We start from the raw sequence: 22,925 nt of genomic DNA on the forward strand, positions 1-22,925 counted from the left end.
GACAAGAATTTACATTCAAATTCTACCCTTCAGTATTGTCATGTTAAATCTACCAAATCTAGGAGAGATTTGCGCAGCAACTAATCAACAGCCATCTGAGAGCAAGTGTCTAAGTAATATGCAGCTTTACTGTCTCTCAGAAACACACTGGCAAAGAGATACTCACTTATGGACACATTAATCACTGCTGTAAGGTGAATTTCATTAAATACTCTGATTTAAAACACATCAGGGTGTCCTTGCAGTTAAAAACCAAAATGCTGCCTAAACTGAATTAACTGCTCTAAGGGAGTTTCAACCATCCTCCACATGAGATGCATGTTCTTCAGGTTTTCTCCCAGATCCCTCCTTGCGGCCCAGCTTCCCTCTGTCCTCAAAGCATGTCTTAGGATGGGCAGCTGGTGTTGGCAAGTTTCCCCAAGGTACGGTACCGCCTCACCAATTCTTCAACAAAGAGAGCACAGAAGGTGCTGCTCCATAAAAGTATTGGATAATATAAAAAAAGCTGACTGATTTTGCAGATATAAGTTCTGCTCCACTCGGTCCTGAACTGATGGCACCACTTTTCTAAGTTTTTGCTAATAGGTACCAAAAAAACCAGACAGACTGGAGGGCATATGTAATTGTATATGTACACAGAAATGCAAACAGAAAGCTCACAGGCATTTCTAAGCAGTGTGAACCCTAGATCCATGCATATTTATGACAAAAAGCACAAACAAATGCAAAGAAACTATAATTAAACACATTGCTACCTTTTGTTTATATATCTAATCAACGTGCACATAGCTGAGTTTCCAAAACAGTACCCATTTAAATGATCTTTCGTTCTATGAATACCTTAACATCATTATATATTTAAAATTAATTTTTGTTCTGATCTTTCACCATTTCTGTCAGTCAGTTTTAAAAGAACAGTGTTTATGTGCACCTACTTTCCCACAATAAAAAAATAGAAATAATAATTTTAAAAAATCACAAAAAGCCAAAGAGAAACTGTACCAATGGTCCCTTTTATATCTGCATATAGAATGAGTGAAAGGCAATGAGCTGGTGAGAGGTAAGATTAGTCACCTCTGCAAGAGTCTATTCTTGCTTGACCAGTGACACTTCTGCAGTGCACCGAAAGCAAGCAGAAGATATGGCTAAAAGCCATATCTGCAATCAGAAGGTAGAGGAAAAACATACTAAACACACATTTTGTTCTTTACCACTCTGAAACACTAATAAAGGTAATTATATAGCTGGGTGCATAAAAACACTAAAAGTATCATCAGACTCTGCAACACTGTAAGCTTCCTAAGGTAAAACCACCTATCAAAAAGCACATTGATTATCAGGAACTTCAGGTTCTACTTCACAACAAAGTATTTTTTTTAACCAAAAAAATCTCCAAGCTCATCTTTTAGTACAATACTATAGAGCACTACTAACTCCATGGAAAACTATTCTGAAGGTCACCTTTATGCTAATTAATTTCCATAACTGAAAAGCATTCTGCATTAAATTATAGCTTATTTCAAGTTCTTTAAACATTAAATATTTGCTCTTTGCTTATCCTTCCCATTGCATCCATTCTTTCAATATAACTGGTGCATACCAATCTTACATTTAAAAAGAATTGAAAAAGAGAAGTAGCATTCAAAGCTGTTGTATGGAATGAAGTATTTTTTAATGTGTATGTGCAACATCATGCAACAGAGTTCTGTAATACTAACATTTATTGGCAGTCTAAATGGCAGCCCATCATCTTGGGCTGTTCATTCACATTCTCAGTTATGTCAGTGAGGTGTTGAGACTGCATTGTTTCCTAAGTTTTGTCATTTATATATGCACACGTAAAAGATAATTACACACATGCAGATCAAACCTTCACTTCCATTAAAAATTCATATTAATTTTTTCCAAAAGAAAATATGCAGAGAAGTGTTAAACATAAGGCTTGCTATAGCAAAAGAAATAATGGCAAAGATGCCTCTTTCATTCATCAGGAACCATGAAGCTGTTTATCTTATAAGTATCACCGGTTACATATTCATTACAATATTCGTAAGACCTTGAAATTGTTAAGAACTCCAACAGGAACATTTATCATCCACAGCTGAAAAACAGAAACTCATTATTTTTCCTCTCTTGTTTCAAATTTATATCAGCCAGTCAGGAAGAAGAAATCTTGTGACTTCACATTACTCACTACAAGAGCTGGAGAAAAGAAGTAAAATCATAGTTCAAAATTACACATATAAAACTTCCTCAGATACAAATAGGATGCAATTTACAGACTCAGGATGCGACCCTTCCAAAGGCAATTGCTATCAAAAAAGAGATTAACCAAAGAACAGATTTCAGCTGCCTGTACTTCATGTCTAAGGCTAGCGACAATGTAACACAGACTTTGGAGTGTGTATTTATTACCGACTTCAACTGTGGAAGGAAACCTGTTCAGACATCAAATCAGACTGGCCAGGAGAACTGGATTTGCTAGCAATCATCTTGCTATTTTCATTCTGCTCAAGGGTGACAAGCTCGCTCTATCTTCAGACGACACCAGCCCACGTATTTTGTAATCCAGTTCCACAGAAACTTTGCACAAAGACTTCCAGTTTGAACATAACATTGAGATGAAAACATTTTTGCATTCACGTAGTCTCCCTTTGAGGCCTAAAGAGATTCTTGTTATGCAAACTCAACATTTTAGAAAAATTCAGCAAAATTTCTGCACTAGAGGTTTTGGAAACCTTCTTACCTTCAACCTTCCCCATTGTACCAAGTCAACAATGATCATACTTGACCTTACTGTAGTCATTTTGGAAACATACACCCAATGAGGCAAACAGGGCAGGTTCCTCTAGAGCTTTTGCTGCGTTTCTCAACAGAATACCTCCAATTCAACTCTACTTGTACTTGTTACAAGATGTAATGACAACTTTCTGTCCTCCTAAAGAAGACTGAATGGATGGTGGAGCTCAGGTAAATGTGTTAGGCAGGCTGCGAGATACTGAAAATGAAGAAATTGATGTACCTCAGACACTCAAGGGACTCAAATGTCCAAAAGAACAAAATGATGTCTTATTTCTACCAGGCATTAGGTTCTCAGGTGGCAATTATCTACTATCACCAGAAAAAAAGGGAGAACTAAAAAAAACCACCATCAAAACCTGTACGTACATAAAAAAAAAGTTGTATTTGCCAAGATTTAATTTACAGAATACATATTTATTATTGTATTTAATTTAATCTAATTTAATAGGGTTTTTTTCCTCCAATTAAATTGTCTAGGGTTGCAATTTTTATGTTCAACACTTTAAGCAATTTATCAGTTTCTCCAAACAAGGTTGAGGGAGGAGAAATAAATGCTTAGGCACTATCAGTTCTGTGCATAGTACTTTACAAAGCATACTGGGAGAATATTTCTGATTAGATGAAAACAAAACTTTCAAGGTTTGTTTAGAATTTGATCAGACTTGAGTCCACCAAAATTACACTCATAAAACATTCCTTTTTGAGTTGTGTCACCCTTCAATTTTTGCGTGGTACTTGTGATTATAAAGCTAAGAAAAGGTAAGATTTAAATACTGCTAGGAGGTTACCCTACCATAAGTACACACCTTTTAGAAGTTTATCCTATTATGGTTCATATAAAAGGATATTTTAAAATATAGTATTTTGTAAGATCTGACAGTACTCCATGTTTTCTTAATTTTCTTTTCTTTGACAATTATTTTTCAGATGAAAACAGAAGTTGTTTCTGCATCACGTTTATGATGGAACATATTTATAAACAGAGAGGGTTTGTAGCATTTTCTTTAAAACATCTTACTCTGGATTCCCCTGATCACCTCGCAGGTTTGTGGGTTTTTTTCATAGCCTGTACCCCCAACCCACAACACTGTTCCCAGCTGATGCATGTTTGCTCTGATAGCACCTACATTGCCCAAAGGAATACTATTATTCTGGCAGTTCACAAATGAAATACAACCTTTGATGTTGCTGGGCTGTTTGATCCAACAGTTGCTTTGAAGCTCAACACCAAAGCCTTAGACGATACTGAAAACTGACTGTGAGGCAGTGGAGCAAACCAAGTGCTGATCTGACATACAAGGAGCTGCCTAAGCCATGCAAAAACTGGACAACCACACTCCATTACCATCTAAGGCAAATCAGTGTTCCATGGCCTGGCCAGAAAGGCTGATAGCCAAAAACTGGAGAAACCAAGGTTCCAGGTTAGTGAGACAGACACAGTCTTTGCACTAAGATGATCTCACTAATCTTTGGGCTCTCGAAGGGGTCAGTCACAGTTTCTGGTTTTCACACCACTTGGTTTTCAGTGGAAGGGACAGATAACTCTTAGCTTCATCTTCAAATAATTCACCCTTCCCAATCACTTGCAGTAACACCAAGGTTCAACTTCATGCAGGCATTCTTTATTTCTTTTCAAGCAATCTGACACCTCAAATAATACAGTAAGCCTAGTTTAGCCAGCAGAACCTTACTTTTACCAGTGGTCTCACATAATGCACATGAGAATACTTAATTTTCTTTCTTGGCATTCCTAAATGCCCACATTTTATGGTCAATGAATGGGTAAGCCTGTGTTCCAAACCAGCAGACATTGATGTATATATTCTGACATTCAAATCTCTGTGTAACTATAGCAAAGCAATTTGTGCTGGAAATGGCTCCTGCCACAAGCTAAGTTCATCATCATTGAAAACACAAAACTTGTAGAAATTTCCACACATTTGCTTCTGGCTTTTTAATATTAGTAAAGCTTCTGTCATTTTCATAGCTGTAAGAATATACTTTATCTGTAAAATTTGATCTTTATAAAGTACTTAAGAGTCCATATTAGAGTTAATAGCAACACAATGAATCCATGTAGAGAAAAGATAATATAATTTGGTAAATTTACAATTACAACTCATCTACCTCAAAACAAAATGCTGAGAAGTTCTAAATATACTCAAAGCCTTTTTTTCATATTATATTTGCTCTTATCTGCATTTGAATTATAATGGATATGTGTCAGAACTAGACCTTATGCTTCTCCTTTTTTAATTTGTTCCTATAAAACCCATGCAGAATACTTATTGTAAAGACAATCTTCTTTCAGTTGTTACTAGCCACAATTAACAACATGATTTTAACAATAAGGGCAGGTTAATATCAGGATAAAACAACTATCCTATTACCTTACATGTAATTCATGTTAACAGTCATGAAAATACAACTTAAAAGAAACTAAGTTACTAGGTGCATAGCACCAGAAGCAAAATACACACTGAAATACAAAAAATTCTGGCAAGCAGAAGGGTTTAACCTACTGCACATAATCTTGACTTTGGAGACTGCTTGCACACAGATTTCATAGGAGTGCTAATAGTTCCAGCATAATGAAATACGGGCATGAGCCCACAGTGGGTTTATTTGCCATAACAGATCCACCTTAGGATCTTCAGTACCATAAACAAAGTCTCTGGCATTTGGGTTAACCTTCATCTCTAGTGCATATATATAGATTATATACGTATTTTGTGTGTGTGTGTATATACATATGCCCCGGAACGTGTGCTTCACGGCACTGCAGTCCCAGCTGAGAACACAGCTGCGTTGGGCAGGGCACGTCTCCAGGATGAAGGAGCACCACCTCCCTAAGATCCTGCTTTATGGTGAACTTGCCACCGGCTGCTGCAAGAGAGGAGCCCCGAAGAGAAGATACAAGGACTCCCTGAAACAACATCTCAGCCTTGGCCATATTGATCAACAATAACTGGTCTACTCTGGCCTCCAACCAGGAGGCCTGGAGACACACCATCTATAACGCTCCTGCTTCCTTTGAGAACGCATGCAGGGTCACCCTTGAGGAGAAAAGACAACGCAGAAAGAATCGTGCCCTGCAGAATTTACCACCTAAGGAGTCTTTCTGCTGTGCCTTTTGCAACCAGACATGCCTGTCTTGTATTGGCCTTTTTAGCCACCAACGCACTTGCAACAAACGTGGGTAGAGCCCTTCCCAAATCTTCATTCATGAAGCCTGGCCATGATGATGATGTATATACATATAGGTTATATAGTATATACAGGTTATAGTGTATACATGTTTTATATAGTATATATAGGTTATATAGTAAAAAGGTTCCCACATGTGTCATGCTAATAGGCAGACAGAGATGCTACCATTCACAGTAAATCCCATCTGAAAGAGAATTGATTTAAAGCATTTAACAATGCAAAGGCTTCAGACCAGAAAAGTCTACACAATTTTTATTTTTAAACCTTTCTAATGCCAGATTGTCAGGTATTTTGCTTGCAAGTGAGCTAGTAGTACAGGGAATAAAAGAGGCTTATTTGCTGTGACTCAGGAAATGAGTAAAAAAGTCTGGTAGAATTAAACCTGCCAACATAATTGTCCAAAATAATAAGGCCCTCTCAAAAAAAAAAAAAAAAAAACCACAAAAAAACCAAACAAAAAAAACCAAAGAAAAAAAAAAAAAAACAACACAAAAAACCCACAAAAACCCCACAAAACAACAACAACAACACACCAGCCAGAAAACCACAGTGTAGAATGCTGGTTTTAAACTTATATTCTCAACACATAATCCTTGGACTGTCTCTTTACACTCCTCCTTTCTCTCCACTTTTAGGTTCACAGCAGTCATGGCTGTCAGCTCAAATAGAGAGTAATTCTCCCAAGTAGTCTCTGTGTTCAAACATTTCAACATATCAGTCTTCTCCAAGGAACCTCAGCATATGTCCACAGAGAGAGTGCCCACACAAGAGAATTTTCTCTGGATCGCTTTCCGGCATTTTTGAACAAGCCTGAGGGAACTGCATTCCCTGCCGTGACACAGCAGCACCCCACCACCACTACTCACAGCAGGGACTGGGACCAGAGATCACTCTTTGCTTAGTGATGTGTATTTTTCAGGAAGGAACAGATGAAAAGCAGTACTGACATGAAATAATCAGGAGGGAAACCTCATAAGTCACGTAATTCTGTAAACTACTTAGTTCTGTTCTTTTTTTAGAACAACTGATTTGTATTCAGTACACAACAAAGAGTAACAGTGGCTTTAAGTGCTTGTCCTACGACAAGATTTCCATGTTTTTACTGTGCTAAGTCACATCCCCTAAATGCTTGTACAAAATACGCATGTAAAATAGCATATTTGCAGGGAGAAAAATATGAATCAAACTAATTCCAGGCAGCAAAAGTTATTTTAACTGCTACTCTTGCTTCTACATGAACTGAGAAAAAGAAACCAAGAAGAGGCATTGCTGCTCATAGCACTGACTCAATTACTTGCTGTGAGAACAATACCTTGTCTGCCTTCATACCAGATCTATGTAGCAGCAGCAATAGTTTCATATTTCTTCAAATTTTCAAACAAGCAACCAGAAGGTAAATCAGAAAGCACCTGGCTGATGCTGCACAGTTGCAGAGTCATTTATTTTATTTTTTAATTATTGTTGAATTCACATTCTTAAGCCATGAATATCTTTCTACAAAATGTTGCAGAAGACAACTCCTGGCACAAAAAGCATAAGAGTTAAGTAGAAGACACAACAGAACAGATGAATTAAGACTTACAGACATGCCCCCTTGTATTTCCACAGGCATTGCTGCAAAGGGGAACCTGAATGAAGAAACTGAAAAAGCTTCTGAGGTAGACTAGTGGATGGCAGCCATCCACTAGCTAATAGAAAATTATAACATCCCCTGATAACAGTTTTATCTACATGAACAAATATGACAGGCATGTCTTAGAAATGACAAGTGGGAAGAACACAAAAGATTTATGAGGCAAGATCTACTAGGTCAACTAAGTGAAAGAAGCACAAATTTTCAGGTCTAAAGTAACGTACAGCAACTTAAAACAAAAAAAGAAAAAAAAAAACAAAAAAAAAAAAAAAAAAAAAAAAAAAAAAACAACAACCAAAAAATCAAACCACCAAAATAAAGGATAATTGCTGAGAGTCAGTGTTACAGGAGAGTTCTCTTCAGGAAAGAGAGAGAACATTTGTCATCTGTGGTAAATGAAAGGACAAATGGAGAATTAAGAAGGATTTAGATAAGCACCAGACAGTGCTCATGGCACTACCAAAGCGTATGCTAAAGTGAGAGAGCAGCGATACCCACACTGACTGTTAAAGACAGTGGCAAAGAAGGTTGAACTTTTTTTCTTGAGAATTGCCTAATCCATGAAACGTCAGCTAAGATTTTAATTTGGATGGAAAGGTAGAGCTGAAGTAAAGAGACTGAAATAAGACTCATCAGTACAGATATGAATTTCTATTTTTCTCCACAGATAAGAGGAGAAAAAATGCAAAAGGCTGTGCAAAACATTGTCACAGAAGGAGCCTGAAGACTATAAGATTCCTGAAATTATGAAGGAGGAGCTAGTAGAGAAGAGAGACATCAGAACAGAGGGTAGTCACATTTGCAAACCTCTGAAAAACTGAGTGGATATGGAGAGGCCAAGTGACTGACCAACGAGTGAGAGGAAGGCTGAATAATGTCAGGGCTCCCAGAGGGAGCCTAAGAGGGAAACCAGAGAGCAGTTGCTAAAGAACACGATGGATGATGTCTATGGAGGAGAAGTGAAACATGTCTACGTTGCTAATGAACAGAAGGGCATGAAGAAATGTGGCAGCTTGAAAAGTATGAAAGGCCAGTGTAGAAGCAAGAATCAAAGACAAACAGGGAAGAACAATAAGGCAGAAGTGAGAAGGACTCAGAGAGGAAGACTACCAAGAGAAGATCTGATGGAGCTGAGAGGGATGACAAAGGCAACCAGCAAGGAGAGAAGAACTGTCAGCTATTTTAAAAATGGGAAAGAGTAGGAAAGGGGAAGAGTAAGGAGGCATGAGAATGGCACTGAAGCTGATCGTGAAGGACACAGAAAAAACAGCAAAGAGGTAGAACAGCTAGTCATGGGTATAGAGGAATTTAATCAACAGCAAACAGAACTAGGGAACACATGGCAGAACATCTGAAGGCACCTCTTCACATGGCAAGCGGAAAAACCGTGCATGTTTTGCCACAGTCTACATTAGTTTACATGGGCTCAAAAAGTAGGTAGGTAATAGTAATAAAATATTACCAAAGCGTGGTAAGTAATAACAGTGCTGTTCCTGTGCCCCTGACAGTCCCGTAACTCCAGAACTCTTCAGCCAGGGACTGTTTGAAACAGTCACAGTTTGAAAACCATACTGCAAATTTTTCTGCAAACCAACCAAAAGATCTGACAGGGAGAAGGGAAGGTCACCCTCATTTCACAGAAGTAATTTTTTTTCCCATTGCTGTTCTGTTTTCTATCAGTCTTTCAGGTCTTCTCATGAAAACATCACCGTTTATTAAATGAATCTAGTGAAGACAACTATCATCTCATTCTCAGCACAAAACCAAAATATTTGAAACAATGCAGTGAGAGGAAAATTGAAAGTTGAGACAATTTGCCATCAAAAGCCTAAATCTGTGCCTAATTATATCATATGCAATAGCTTGCTGAAGAACCTAAACTGTGCTATCTGAAAGAGTCTTTGGGTTCTGTACTGCTGCCAAAATGTTTTCCCCTATTTCCAGCGACTGAGCAACAACTTTCAGATTTAGCAACTGAAATACAAGTGGTATACAAATACTCATCTGTAGATGTAATTAGCATATTATTGATTTTTAACTGACTTCTTGCTGCTCCCTTAAAGTCCATACTTGCAGCAAATCAGTCTCAAACATTCCGCAAGCATTGAAGGCATCTTTACAAATTTTAACCTAGAAAATTGCAATTTTCAGCTAATGACATATTATAACTTAATAGTCATTCATTTGCTTGCCTGTTAATTTCAACAATATCTAAAAAATCGTTATACTGCATAAATAATGTATTATATCCATAACAACAGGATACAGTACACTGTATGATTGATTATCTTGGCATTTAGCTCCTGTGGGAACAGCTTTTGTGAAACATGGCTCTATCAAACTCCCTGAAAATTACATTTTAGTAAAACTGTCTGAATGATCAGACTTGGGTATGGCTAGACATAATGTCATTAACATTACACAGGCAGGTACAAACTTGCACTCTTCATACTGTACCAAAGCAATGCTATTTTACTTCTGTTTCTCAAGGAATCAGAGATAGCAACATCAGGGTGGATCAATTTAAATCAGTGATTTGAATCAGTAATTATAAACCTCATTAAAGTCAGGAAACATTTAATTCCCACAGTGTTTTACACAAGAAATCACTGCTACTTTCGTTTTTATTTCAGTATTCTGAGGTACAATTGTTTTACACTGGACTTTACACAAAATGTGGTACTACTTTATGCTAATTATTGTAAGTCCCAGCTTTTCCTTTTCCATTAGCAAATGATAAAAGAGCCGTCATGTAGTTGCCAAGTGTTTGCTAATAATTTTTTCATCATGGTTAGTGTCAAGCCTGACTCTTATTCCATCTTAAAATACAGTAGACGCATGGAAAAAAAATTAAGTTTTCCAAGCAGGTGCTGTATTGTAAATTTAGCATTTATGTATACATTCTGCATTGCTAACAAAATTTACTACTTCTGAGAACCCTATCTTCTTTTTGGTACGGCTAACAGCTTCCAATCTAATTTATATTCACAGGCTGAAAGAGGATGGTTAGAGTAAACAAAGACAACCAGTTCCTCAAATCCTAACATATTTTTAAACCTTTAACTGCACCTTGAATTTAACTTATCAAATATATCAAATGAATAAAGCATTTCAGAACCAGAAAAGGATACAACTTGTTAACAAAAAACAGTTCATTTTCCCTATTAATGATTGTTCTCTAAATCACATCCCTATCTGAAACTTAATCAGCAACTTTATTTCTTGAATAATTTATTTTTACATTTTTCTACTTATTTTTTTTCATAGCTCATTCCTTAATACCTTCATTTTATCCACTGTTTTTAAGTCCCCAAAAATAAAATAAGGTATCTAACAAATTAAAATATGTATTTTAATAACTTTTTTGTTATTTTTATTGAGTTGCTGATATATATACCTATCGTGTTATTAATAAGATGGTTTCCCCCTCTGCTCTCCCATTCCCCAAATACTTGCAACATACATAGAAAATGTGAAAGAAAGGGAGAACAAGAAGGATAAATATTAATCTCATTGATTTAAAAATAAATCATAGCATGCTCAGAAAGCTGTCAGGAAAAGTAATTTTAGCCTAACTTTACTGCTCATTATGAACTCTGGTGCAAACAGCTCAATCGCTCTACTGACTTTCTGGTGTTGTTACACAATCGGCTTGCAATTATCATTTGCTGTACATTCTTAAATACTGGAAACAGAAATAGCAAACTGAAAACAGGATCTATTGGCTTGAGTGTAGACATACCAGCACATATTGCCATATCGTGGTGTTTTACCACTGGCAGAAATGTTTAAACATATTTTCTCAACTGCTGAGGGAAAGATGTGGCAACATTAGTACCTCCTAGAGACCCATCCTCAAGGGGTCTAGCAGTCACTAGTCTTTAGCATTTCAATCTTGACAAAAATCTGAAGGCAGCAGCCATAACACACTCCATACATAAAAATTATATTCAATTGCTACTTTCTCCACTACCTGTCATACAATGATTTAGATTTGCATAATTCTTCAATTCTTGGCCTAATAGATAGCACAACAGATGAAAACCAAGTCTTTTTTTTTTCTTAGAAACCTTTTTCATCTGTTACGTTAAACAGATCAAAAAAAAGAACTGTGACTTTGAAACAATGTTACACATTATTATAATTTCAGAGTCATAGGAGTATTCCTCTGTTTGAGAAATGTGGGCCTTAAGTGGCTGGTCCCCTTTACACAGTCACATATCTTTGCAAGGGGAACATTTTATCTTTACAACAATATTTTTGCTTTCTTCAGGACTACAACTCTTTGCCACTGATAAGCTTAGGATTTCGGCTTTATAGAGTCACTAATATTATTTCTGCCTCAGTAGAGTGACCTGATTATAAAATCCAGTTGTGATTTGATTGCACCCACAAAGCTATCTCCTCACGCATATAACTTAAATGGCTTACACTTCCTTTTTAAGTTCTTGCAGTCTCACAAAATTTTGAGGATAAAATTTAATGATCTATTGAAAATAAATAAATCATTTGTTATATCACATTCTACTCGGCATACAACATTAGCACAGAGAACATTTGCTAGAGGTACTGTTAAGTGAATATCCTTGTTACATTATGCATGACTTCCCAAAGCACTGAGTACATAATATCCATCATAAAATTCAGAATATATAAATTTAGTAATAAGTATATTCAGACCTGTGATCAGCATTCTGACATCTCCAGTTATGAGTTTTAATTAAACTTGCTTTTGTATTAAGTCTATTTTTTTTAAGTAAGTACAGAATCCTGCTTTATACATCATGCATAAGAAAAAAAAAAGATTAAAAAGTTATTTGTAGATGCCTTTTTTTAAAGGGACTTCATCATTCAAGTCACTGTTCCATAACTTCTTTTCACAGTTGTGATGAAGAGGCACAACTGCCGAACACGATCAACGTCTTTGAGAAATTCAGACACCTCACTGGCAATCCATTTCAGCACCCCAAATACTACTTCCAGTGACAAAAAGCTGATAAATGAGATCAATGGGTGATACAGGGAACGGATTTTTTTTTTTTACCAGGAAATAAATTATCAAAAAATAAACCCAAAGAGATTCTTGGATACCTCTGATACATCAGACTAACACTTGGATTCAAGTTAGTCTCAAGCAATAAATGAAACTAGAATTAACTATCACACCAAATTACCAAAACCAAACAAGGAAAGCCCAGCTTAAAGGATTTAGTATTCTGAGCTTCAGAAAACCCATGAGAATGATGTACTGACACTGTGGCACAGAAGAGGGGTGGTTTTGTGGTTGGTTTGTTGTTTGGGGGGGGTTATTACCATATTAATACTTTTCTTCAAAGGTTACTCTTTCTACATTTCCAAAAAATAGTTTTTATTAATAGAGCCTAATACTCTACCATTCACATTTTGAATAAATACCTTTTCAGAACAGTCCAAACCAAGATTCCTTGGAATCATATTCATATTTACATTCATATTTACAAATTCTACATCACTTCCTCTTTGATATCAAACAAATGCACAAACATAGATTTACTGGCTAACTACTATTAAGTAGAAGCTGAAAGTAACTGTCTCTTGGAAAAACAGCTCTAATGGAAGAGCAGAAAACTATTTCCCTGCTGCAGAGAAACCTACTTAGTTATGCAAGAGAAGAAACTAAGAATTTCAGATTTATCTGAGCAATTTCACTCCATTTCGTGACAATCGGATAGGTAGAACGCAGCATCTGTTAAAATTTCAGTATTAATTCAGCACAAATTGTGCTTTAAACTTTTATTTCTCTGAAGCAATCCGTACTCGAAGAAAATTCCGATTTTACACATGCTTTTCAACACACATAAACACCATTTGCTTTTCAGACCAGTATCTGTATCTCTTATCTGTACCAGCATCATGGGCACGGGCATGTACTGCCACAAGGAAATTCCAAAATCTTTTGTGTGTATTGAGTTGTACAAACAAGCCTCTAGAACAGATGACAGTCACAAACAAAATATACAGTATTTATTACAAGTTTCCAAGAAGCCAAGATTTTGTGTAGAAAATAACTTGAAAGATGAGTCTTTTCATAGTATTTCTTGACTGCATATTTCCTATAACAAAGAGATTGTGAGCACATCCTGATGAAATGCTGGATATAAATAAACAGCACAAATAAAAGGAGGTAAAATGCTTTAAGGATGTGTACTGATAAATTGAGAACGACCATAAAATAATTAACATAAGAAGAAACGCAAATATTGGAAAGCTATTTTGGTTCTAGTTTGCTGTTTGTGCTTCATTACTAAAATTTTAAATCCATTTCATCACAGACATGCACTGTACTGTATTTTCAAGATCAATTAGGTTTATTTTGTAAATATGAAATAGTTGGAATTTCAATCTAGAATTTTCCTGGAGAGAATTTTGGACAAGTAGTTTGTCAAATTTGTTATTTTCCTATTTCTCCTCACCTTTTCCATCTATTCAATGCTTTAGATATGGTTCACATAATGCCTGCTGCAGTCACTTTCACTGTGTTAAAGAACACTAATTTGGAAATGAAGATGCACCAAATTATATTCCGTAGCTTTTGGAAAGAATGAAAAGTGAAAAACAATAAACCCCCTGCATGCTAAGTACAGTCAGTGACTACAAGACATACAAGAACTACTGCACCAAAACATTCTTGCTGCTGCTGCACCGACACCTCTGAATTTGAACAAATGTGGCTCATTAAGCTGAGGCAGAATAAAGACAAAACTGGAATAGAGGTTTTCCAAAGTGCCCCACACGCAGGTACCTTATTTATGAACTTTATTTTCTTTCCAATATAGGTAGAATGGCAAGCATCAATGTGTTGCATACGTTGTAATAAGTCTGAAGAGGTTTCAGCTGATCAGTCTTAAATCCCTGTTTCTTCAAAGGTCTAGAAGAGTTAAATGAATGGCCTAAACAGACTAAGTGTACAGCTGGGTAAAACTGGCATTTTAGAGAAGTAATATAAGAATCATCATGGCACACTTGTACAAAATGTAGTTGACAGCAGTTAATTCTGGAACCCTTCCAAACTGAGACGATGCTAATTTTTTTTTTTAAGCTGAATGGTGATTTGAATACTGCAATAGTGTCATCCTGTGTAAATGTTCAACTCCCTGTACCTTATTGATATTGTGACTCAAATATAAATATATATATATACACACACACATATATATACACAATTCATAGAGAAGAATATTATATATGCATTTGCGTTCTTTCACAATGTGCACTCGCAGCCCAGAAAGCCAGGCTGGATGGGGCTCTGAGCAACCTGATCTAGTGAAAGGTGTTCCTGTCCATGGTAGGGCGGTTGGAACTGGATGATCTTGAAGGGCTTATCCAACCCAAGCCATTCCATGATTCTATGATATGATTTTTCAGCAGGTCATTCACTTTTGTGAGACGAAGAATGTTAATTGTTTTTCTGACTTTCAAAAACAGAGAATTAAATGTAATTGCTCAATGAAGATATGCATACACAGGCTGGGATTGTTAGAATAATATCAAGTATTAGATAGAGATGGTCAAGAGAAGTTCACAATGTTTCAAAATGACAGCCTATTAACAGCATACTAGTCCCTCACAGATGCCATACGGAAGCCTGACATCCCCTCTGCACATTGACCAATTTTCCTGATGTTAATGAAAAATAACTGGCTAAGAAAAAGTGAGCTGCACATATACTAAGCCCTTTCATGCTTTCTTAGTTTTACGGGTGTTTCACTGAGCTCTCCAAAATCATCATTACGAATTTGTTTGCCCATTTAGCAGAAGTAACAGTGTCGTGTTAAATAATATTTAACATGATTTAACATTGGCATATGACATTTTCAAGATTTCTTTATTGCTTTTAATTACCTGTTCTATTATTCTTTTTAATTCAACTATTTGCTGTTTAGTCTGTTAATAAGAGCAATGAATTACTACACAATATATCAGCTCTTTAGAGAACATTTGCATAGCTACACCAATTCAGTGTTTTTCTACAGTCAAGTAGTTATAATACATAATGAAAGTATACAAAAGAAAATCCAATAGGGTACACTGGAAGGGCTGAAAGACTTATTATGTCAATGAACTCATACGTAAGAAACAAAACTATGTTTATTATCCATTCTAATTTAAATCAGCGTTCTTATTTCTACAGGAGTACTCTCAACCAGAGATAAACAATTTTCAACAAACAAAATATCTTTTCATAGAAAGTTTTACCCTATCTGAAGCTTCCCAGAACCACAGTAAGATGGGATCCCCTATGGCCCAATGCAGAAGAACATGCAACTGCTTCAGTTACCTTCAGGAACTAGTGAGCTTTCTTGACACTACTGCACAGCCCAGCAGTCCCATGGAGATGGTCAGCAGCAATTTTATGTCACAAGATTAGCTCAATATCTACCAACCCATTCTAAATTAAAAGACCTGACATCTCTCCATCAGTAATCAACATTCACAAGGTAAGTTATGAGCAGAAAGCAGACAATTTCCAGCTAGGATTGGCCCAGGGGAAACAGGCATATTTGCTTTAATCTGCTCTAAATGAAAGCATCATAAAACGCAGTCATGTGTTCCAAAACATGACAGTCATGTGCCCATTGTCTTCCTGGATGAAGCTAATCCAGACTGCATCCTAAATCCAAATGTTATTAGCTTGTTACAACAGTAGCTTCTCGCAGAATTTCAGGATGTCAAAGAAGATGTTTTTAAGTGCTAAAATGGGCATATGAACTATTAGATATAACACACAGCTGATAACTTTTACAATTTAAACAACTTCTAAAGTCTAGTCAAGACAAAGCACTTGTATTTGAGGATACAAAGTTACAGCTCACAGAAAAGCTTAGAATTGAATTCCTTGTGCTCTCTGACTGTTCAAGTAGTGTTGGTTTTGCATGTAAAATTAAAAAAAAATAGTTATCTATAGTGCCCTACCTTTAATCCTGGCTTTCATGAAAGAAGATTAGGCTCAACTGTTCTTAGCTAATTACCTGAATAAGTACAGGCTTTTAAAATAAATCCTAACTATAAATGTTAAATAGCAGAGTGTGCACTTATTCACAGTTACTTAAAAAAGACTAGCAGGCATCTTTAGGATCAAAAAATTTCTCATGACTTTGTCACAAGCTGTTTAAGTTTAGCACATTTTTCCTAAACACACATAGGCCAGTTGCATAAAATAAAGGTGCCACTTTAATGGAAACAATATTTACATTGACTTGTTGATAAAACAGTTAGCTATATTCCTAGAAATCAATGTACAATCTGACAAATGGTAGGCTACTTGCGAATGTGTTGAAGAAGAAAAAAAAAATCACAAGGTCACTTTTTCTTTTAGTGTCCTTGCTGAGAGATAAGAAGAAAACAATAAATTTGAATTACAAAACACATCTGGAATATCTGAGATAGGTTGTGCTGTCAACAATTCTTTCTTTGAAAGCACCCTATACACAGGAGACTTGCTCCCTTTCATTGTTCGAATGTTTCTGTCTACATTCTAAGCCATCCCTATTAAATGGCCTATGATTTAAGACTTGAAAAATATATTTAAAATAGAAGGGTATTCTACTTCATCTTAAGAAATGTTAATCTTTAGTCAGCCACTACATGACCTAGTTAATTCACTGCTCAGATGGTGGCAGATACAAGCTTCTATGCTAGAAAGTCCACTGAATCTCACTGAAAAGGAAGCTACAAGAATCAGTTGATGTATCATTTCATTTATAATACTGCAATATTCTAAGAAATATGCTACAGAGTAGAGGTTTTTTATGAACGCCCCATTTAAGAAAAATAAATTAAAAACTGTTGCTAGCATGCAACTGGTTTAGTGCAGTTATGATTAATGTAGCTGCCAAAAGGACATATGCAAAAAAAAGTCTAATTTACTAAAAAATATTCAGGGTAACATTTGGATGACTGGAGGCTAAAGCAACACCTTCAACTAAATACATTTGCATCAAGCCACTTGCTTTACAATTACATTTTCTCTTTTTTCCACAAAGTAGCTACTCTGTAGACCTGATGGTTTTGCATTCTTTTCAAATGAAGACGAATTTAAACCAGCAAAGTCACAACAACAAAAGAAACAAATAATTTCAGAGTGCTCAGGTTTTTAACATCAACAAGAAATCACCTACCAATACACAAAAAATTAATCTAGGGATTAACCATTTCACTTTTTTTCTTGTCTGATAATATATATAATGGGAATAGAGGTTAAAACATCTGCTCTGAGTATGGTTCCAAGTAACTGAGATTAGAGTACAGATGATCTGAGGCAACTGGTTATTATTTTTATTTAAACTCTGATACCACCTAAACGGTGAGTATCACATCCAGAGTACGAATATCTACAAGCACTACCATGTCAGAAGTGCCACTACATGATAGCATCTTTATCTTTTACTATGTAGAAACAATTAAATTGTTTGAAAACAAAACCCAGATAGCATCAAAAATTCAACTAAGACAGGAATGGAAGGGGCAGGCAACCACTCCATAAAAACCTTGCTGCCATACACTAAAACACTTAGCAAAACTTTACAAGAGAAACCCGCACAAGTACCAAAAACTACAACTATAAAACACCTCAGGAAGATTTTTCCTAGTTCTCATGAAAGCTAGAAATTTGTAGAGGGACATTTTCAGAGGACGCTGTACCTCTAATTACAGAGCAAAACAAAAAGAAACCCTCAACCCTAATAATTCAGAGGGAAAGAAACAAATAAAAAAATCTGGTGACTGGTTGAAACCTGAGCCCGAGAGCAAAATGTACCCATGAGGTATCTCTAACAGATGAAGTCCTCCTCAGCCATATATTCCAATGTCTGCTTCCAGAGAAAGCTGAAAGTCACTCACAAACAAACTTAACACTGAAATGTCCCATTACAATATTAATGTAAAAGACAAACAAAGAGCTTGCTTTTAATTTGAGTCCTAACTTAATGACCCAATCATGGAAGTCAAACAAATGTATGTCATCATGATTCTTTTAAATGTAATTTACTGATACAGTTTTTTATAGCTTCTCTAACCACTTGAAAACATTTTTATTCAGTGACAGCTGTATGATTAGTATTAAGTTACTCTAAAATATTTTTTGTACAAGAAGGTATAATACATAAAGGCTCTATTATGGAAAAAAAGTAGCCTGCTACTGTCCAAACTAGTATTTAGTATTGAGTTCCGTAAAACTGAAGGTTGTCATCAGATAGAGAAAAAATGGAAAACTATATTCAAGTTTTCCTTTTAAAAATGCATTTAAAGAGCTTCCATAAAGTCAAGGTCTTAGCTCCAGTCGTGTGTTAAGATAGAATTTTTCATTTTAAGTAACTTTCAAAGCTATAAGACAGTATAATCAATAAATGAATAAACTTACAAAATCGATACAGAATGGCCAAAAATAAAAAAAATTTCCAGCTGTTCCTCAAACTACTAGGTATTGCCTGATGATTAAAGAATATTCCTACATAAGATGTCCCACTGCCTTTTAAAAACCATTCCTAGAAAAGATAACCCATGAGCATGCTTTGCAAACAATAAGAAAGCACCACAATTTCAAAAAGTATGACTTCCCTGAAGAATCCTCTTCCACAGGAAGAGTTCAGAATGTTTCAGGCAAAACAGTAAAGCAGAAGTTACAGCCCTCTATCCTCTCCTTCATGTGTACTACAGAAGTTGCCCCTGTGTATCCAGAGCACTGGATATCCAGAGCACTGTATCCAGAGCACTTGAGACTATTTGTTTCAAGCATCGCAGTAACATTTTCTACACGTTTGCAATTCAACTCTCCAAATTAGACTATTATTGATGGGGTTTTTTGACCATTTTTTTTCTAGGACTGACACTGTGATGCACAAACTTTACTGCCATAATTCAGAAATTAGTGCCATAAAAACACTGGCAGTCAATTAATGAAAAGCTAAGAAGGCTATACAGTATTATACCTGGAAAGGATTTCACACATTTACAAAAATATTTCTTGTTTTCAAGAAGCCATCATAATCCATATCTGCATTTTTAATTGTAATCTACACACTTTTGAAAGTTAGTATGGTTTATTGCAAATAATTGAGAAAGTTGTTGAAATTCTCATCCTCTCTATGTAACAACATGGCCTGGAAAATACCTTTGGAAATACCTCTCAAAAGGTAGATGATATTACCAGCAACAGATCCAGAGAGCAGTGGTAACCTGGCCTGGCCTACAGTTACTGGAATAAATGCTTGTACCACCATCACATCACATATGAATTGCAATTTCTTTGTAATCCCATCTTTACATTTTTTCTCTTTTTAAAAGCCTTTCAGACATTTGGGGACACTGGCTCAAATCTCCGCTCCAGCCCAAAGTCAGAAACAAAGTCTAAGGAATTCACTGGGTATGTCCCTCTTCTCTTGCCTGCACATGTCAGTAGAACTAAATCCTGATCAGATTGCGGCAACGAAAAACACACTAAAAGATCACACAGCACTCAGTACTACAGTCACAAGGTCTGCAAAATTTAGATAGTCAAAATTTATTAGCTTGTCAAGGTAGCATGCATGGAATAGCCTTTCAGAGGATATTTCCTGCTCCTTCAATGAAAAGTTAGATGGTTGTTGCTACTGCAATACAGTAGTTTATCATCAGCCTTTGACACAATTTTCCAATAGGCAACTTGTTATCTTTGCTTACAAATATCACACTTAAAATGCATGTATCATAACAGAAAAATCACAGCCGTCATGGTTGATGGGCAAAGACTTCTGTGCTGACATCTTCAGCATTTTACAGCTGTCTAAAAGTAAAAACTGACTGAAAATGTTTCTACTGAATGACGAGGGTTACAGATGAATAGCTCTAGCAGCTATAGATCTAACTGATGTTTGAAGCTGCCAATAATTAAGAGCCAGCAAGAGAGTAAACTGTTCTGAAAAGATGCTATCTGATTTTGTTTGATAATGAAACATATTAGGACAAGTAGCTCATTCTTTTTAATACTGTTTATAACACTATTTCACTCTAGTTTTATGCTTGTGACTCAAATATCTGAAAAAATGCTGAGCTAAAAGTGCCTTTCTAAGGACGGTACTATATAAAGATAACTTCAAAGATGCTAGGAGTCTTACTTCCAAAGGTCATTTCAGAGATCAATACGCAGAGGGACAAGGTAAAGCTGCTACTCAAAATCACCACAAAGACAGCAGATCAAACAAACAAAGCTAAACTCGAAAATTTCAACTTCTTGCTGTGTGTTTGAAACTATTCTCTTCTGCATATTTTGGATATAACACCACACACCTGTCACATTGAAAATAGCTGCAGTTTGCTTGGAGGTCTAGATGATATACACTAAAAGAAATTATAAAACCGCCGGTCAATTTATTCACAACATAAACCTTTCACCATGGCCAAATTGTCTTTGTCCAACAGCAGACATAATTAAAAAATACTCTCCTTTTTTATTATAACACCTGTAAAAAAATCTGAAAACAATTTCAGGTGACAACTGGGTTTGAAATGCAATGCCTTATAATAATGCAACGCATTATACAGGGAACAGACTTTCAAATGCCTTTCAGAACAAACAATAGAGCAGATTTTCTTCAGCACCTGGAAAACTCATCTCATGGATTTGTAATAATGAATTACAATATGTCAACTCCTTTTCAAGCAGAGCTAATAAACAGAATCCATCTTTTAGTTGGTGGATCAGAAGTCACTAATGTTATCTGCACAAATCTCTTGCTCTATGTTTAGGTGTTTTCTGCACGTTTTCAATATCACTGTAATGACCAATTATGAGAATGCAAACATTGTAAACAGTACAGGGTGAACGACAGCATGAACTTGCAATGATCCCTCACTGACTACCCATAAAGTTCTTCCAACTCATGGCAATCAAAGCAGACCACTCTCTGAAGAATGGCTATCTAGCCTTTAAGAACAACCATGTTCATACAGGGAAGCCAGCACCTTGCAAAGTATGACCTCCAGTTCATTCCTGACCTATGTCCATATGGTAACTCTGTAAGAGAGAAATCAAATACAGAAACCTGTCTTTTTCACCATTCCTTAGCAACAGAGGGAACTGGATGGAATTTCCCCACAAAAACATTCACTAGAAAATTTTTTTTGGTGATGAAATACTATGACATCAAAAGTACTTTCACCAACTATTCAGTGCCTCATACAGTTGAACATTTCTGATCAGTTTCTAAGTAAATTATCTTCAAAGTTCAAAAATAATTCGTCTTCCTGTCTTGAGGCTGTAACAGTGGATCTGGCCATTCTGCTAAGGGACAAATCCAAACATCCTAGCCATATTAACCAATTTTAAAGACATGGTGACTTTTGACAGACTTCAAAAAATTTTTAAATGCATGGTTTTCAGTATGACACCTTTTGTTTTTCTATGACCTGTCTGATACACAGTCTGATTTAACAAATACAGCAAATAACTGACAGAATTCAGCAAAAATTTGTTCCTTGTAAGATCATTCAGACAGCTTCCCAATCTCTATTTTTACCTCTTCTAATTATAGCTCTTTCTTTGCTTTACATCTGTCAACTGGGACCTTGTACTGGGTTTGTGTGGCAAGGCTTTGATAGCAGGGAGAGTTACAGCAGGGGCTTCTGTAAAAGCCACTAGAAGCTTCCCCCCTGTGGGACAGAGCTCATGCCAGCCGGCTCCAAGACAGACCCACCACTGGCCAAGGATGAGCCCATCAGCACCAGTGGTAGTGCCTTTTGGATAACATGGTTAAACAGAAGGAAGAAAAACTGTGCAACTGCAGCTGAACAGAGAAGTGACAAAATGTGAGAGAAAAAGCCCTGCAGACATCAAGGTCAGTGAAGAAGGAGGGGAAGGACATGCTCCAGGTGCTGGAGCAGAGATTCCCCTGTAGCCCATGGAGGTCCACAGGGATGCAGAGATCCACCAGCAGCCCATGGAGGACCCCAGGCCAGAGCAGATGGGTGCTCATCTGCAGGGGGCGGGGGGGAGAAGAAGAAACTTGGCTCAATCCCTTTGTTGGGCCAAAATCCCATTGTGTTATGAAGTACAGCATAAGCTTTATTTCAGAATGATTTTACTTAGAGCACTTGTCCCTGTGAAGAATAAAGAGCTGTACTTTCTTATTCAGCTGGTTAGGAAATGTCTTGGTATCTCCCCTCACTTGTCTTCTTTCTCTATTTACATCATGCTTTTCTGAGCTTTTCCTCATGTTTTCTGACTTCTTTCTACTGCATCCTTTCTAAGTTGAGGGTGACTAGAACA

At 36.3% G+C, this 22,925-nt stretch overlaps 1 protein-coding gene across 1 annotated transcript in view; it reads right to left on the reverse strand.

Annotated features, from left to right (window-relative positions):
• The window catches only part of DDX10 (DEAD-box helicase 10), a 169,760-nt gene that overhangs the window by 13,029 nt on the left and 133,806 nt on the right, over nucleotides 1-22,925 (reverse strand). The gene's annotated exons all lie outside the window — the stretch shown is intronic.

The sequence above is a fragment of the Pipra filicauda genome, unplaced genomic scaffold, assembly GCF_003945595.2.
Source record: "Pipra filicauda isolate LSUMZ 115617 unplaced genomic scaffold, ASM394559v2 scaffold540_size334518_pilon, whole genome shotgun sequence".
NCBI lineage: Eukaryota > Metazoa > Chordata > Aves > Passeriformes > Pipridae > Pipra > Pipra filicauda.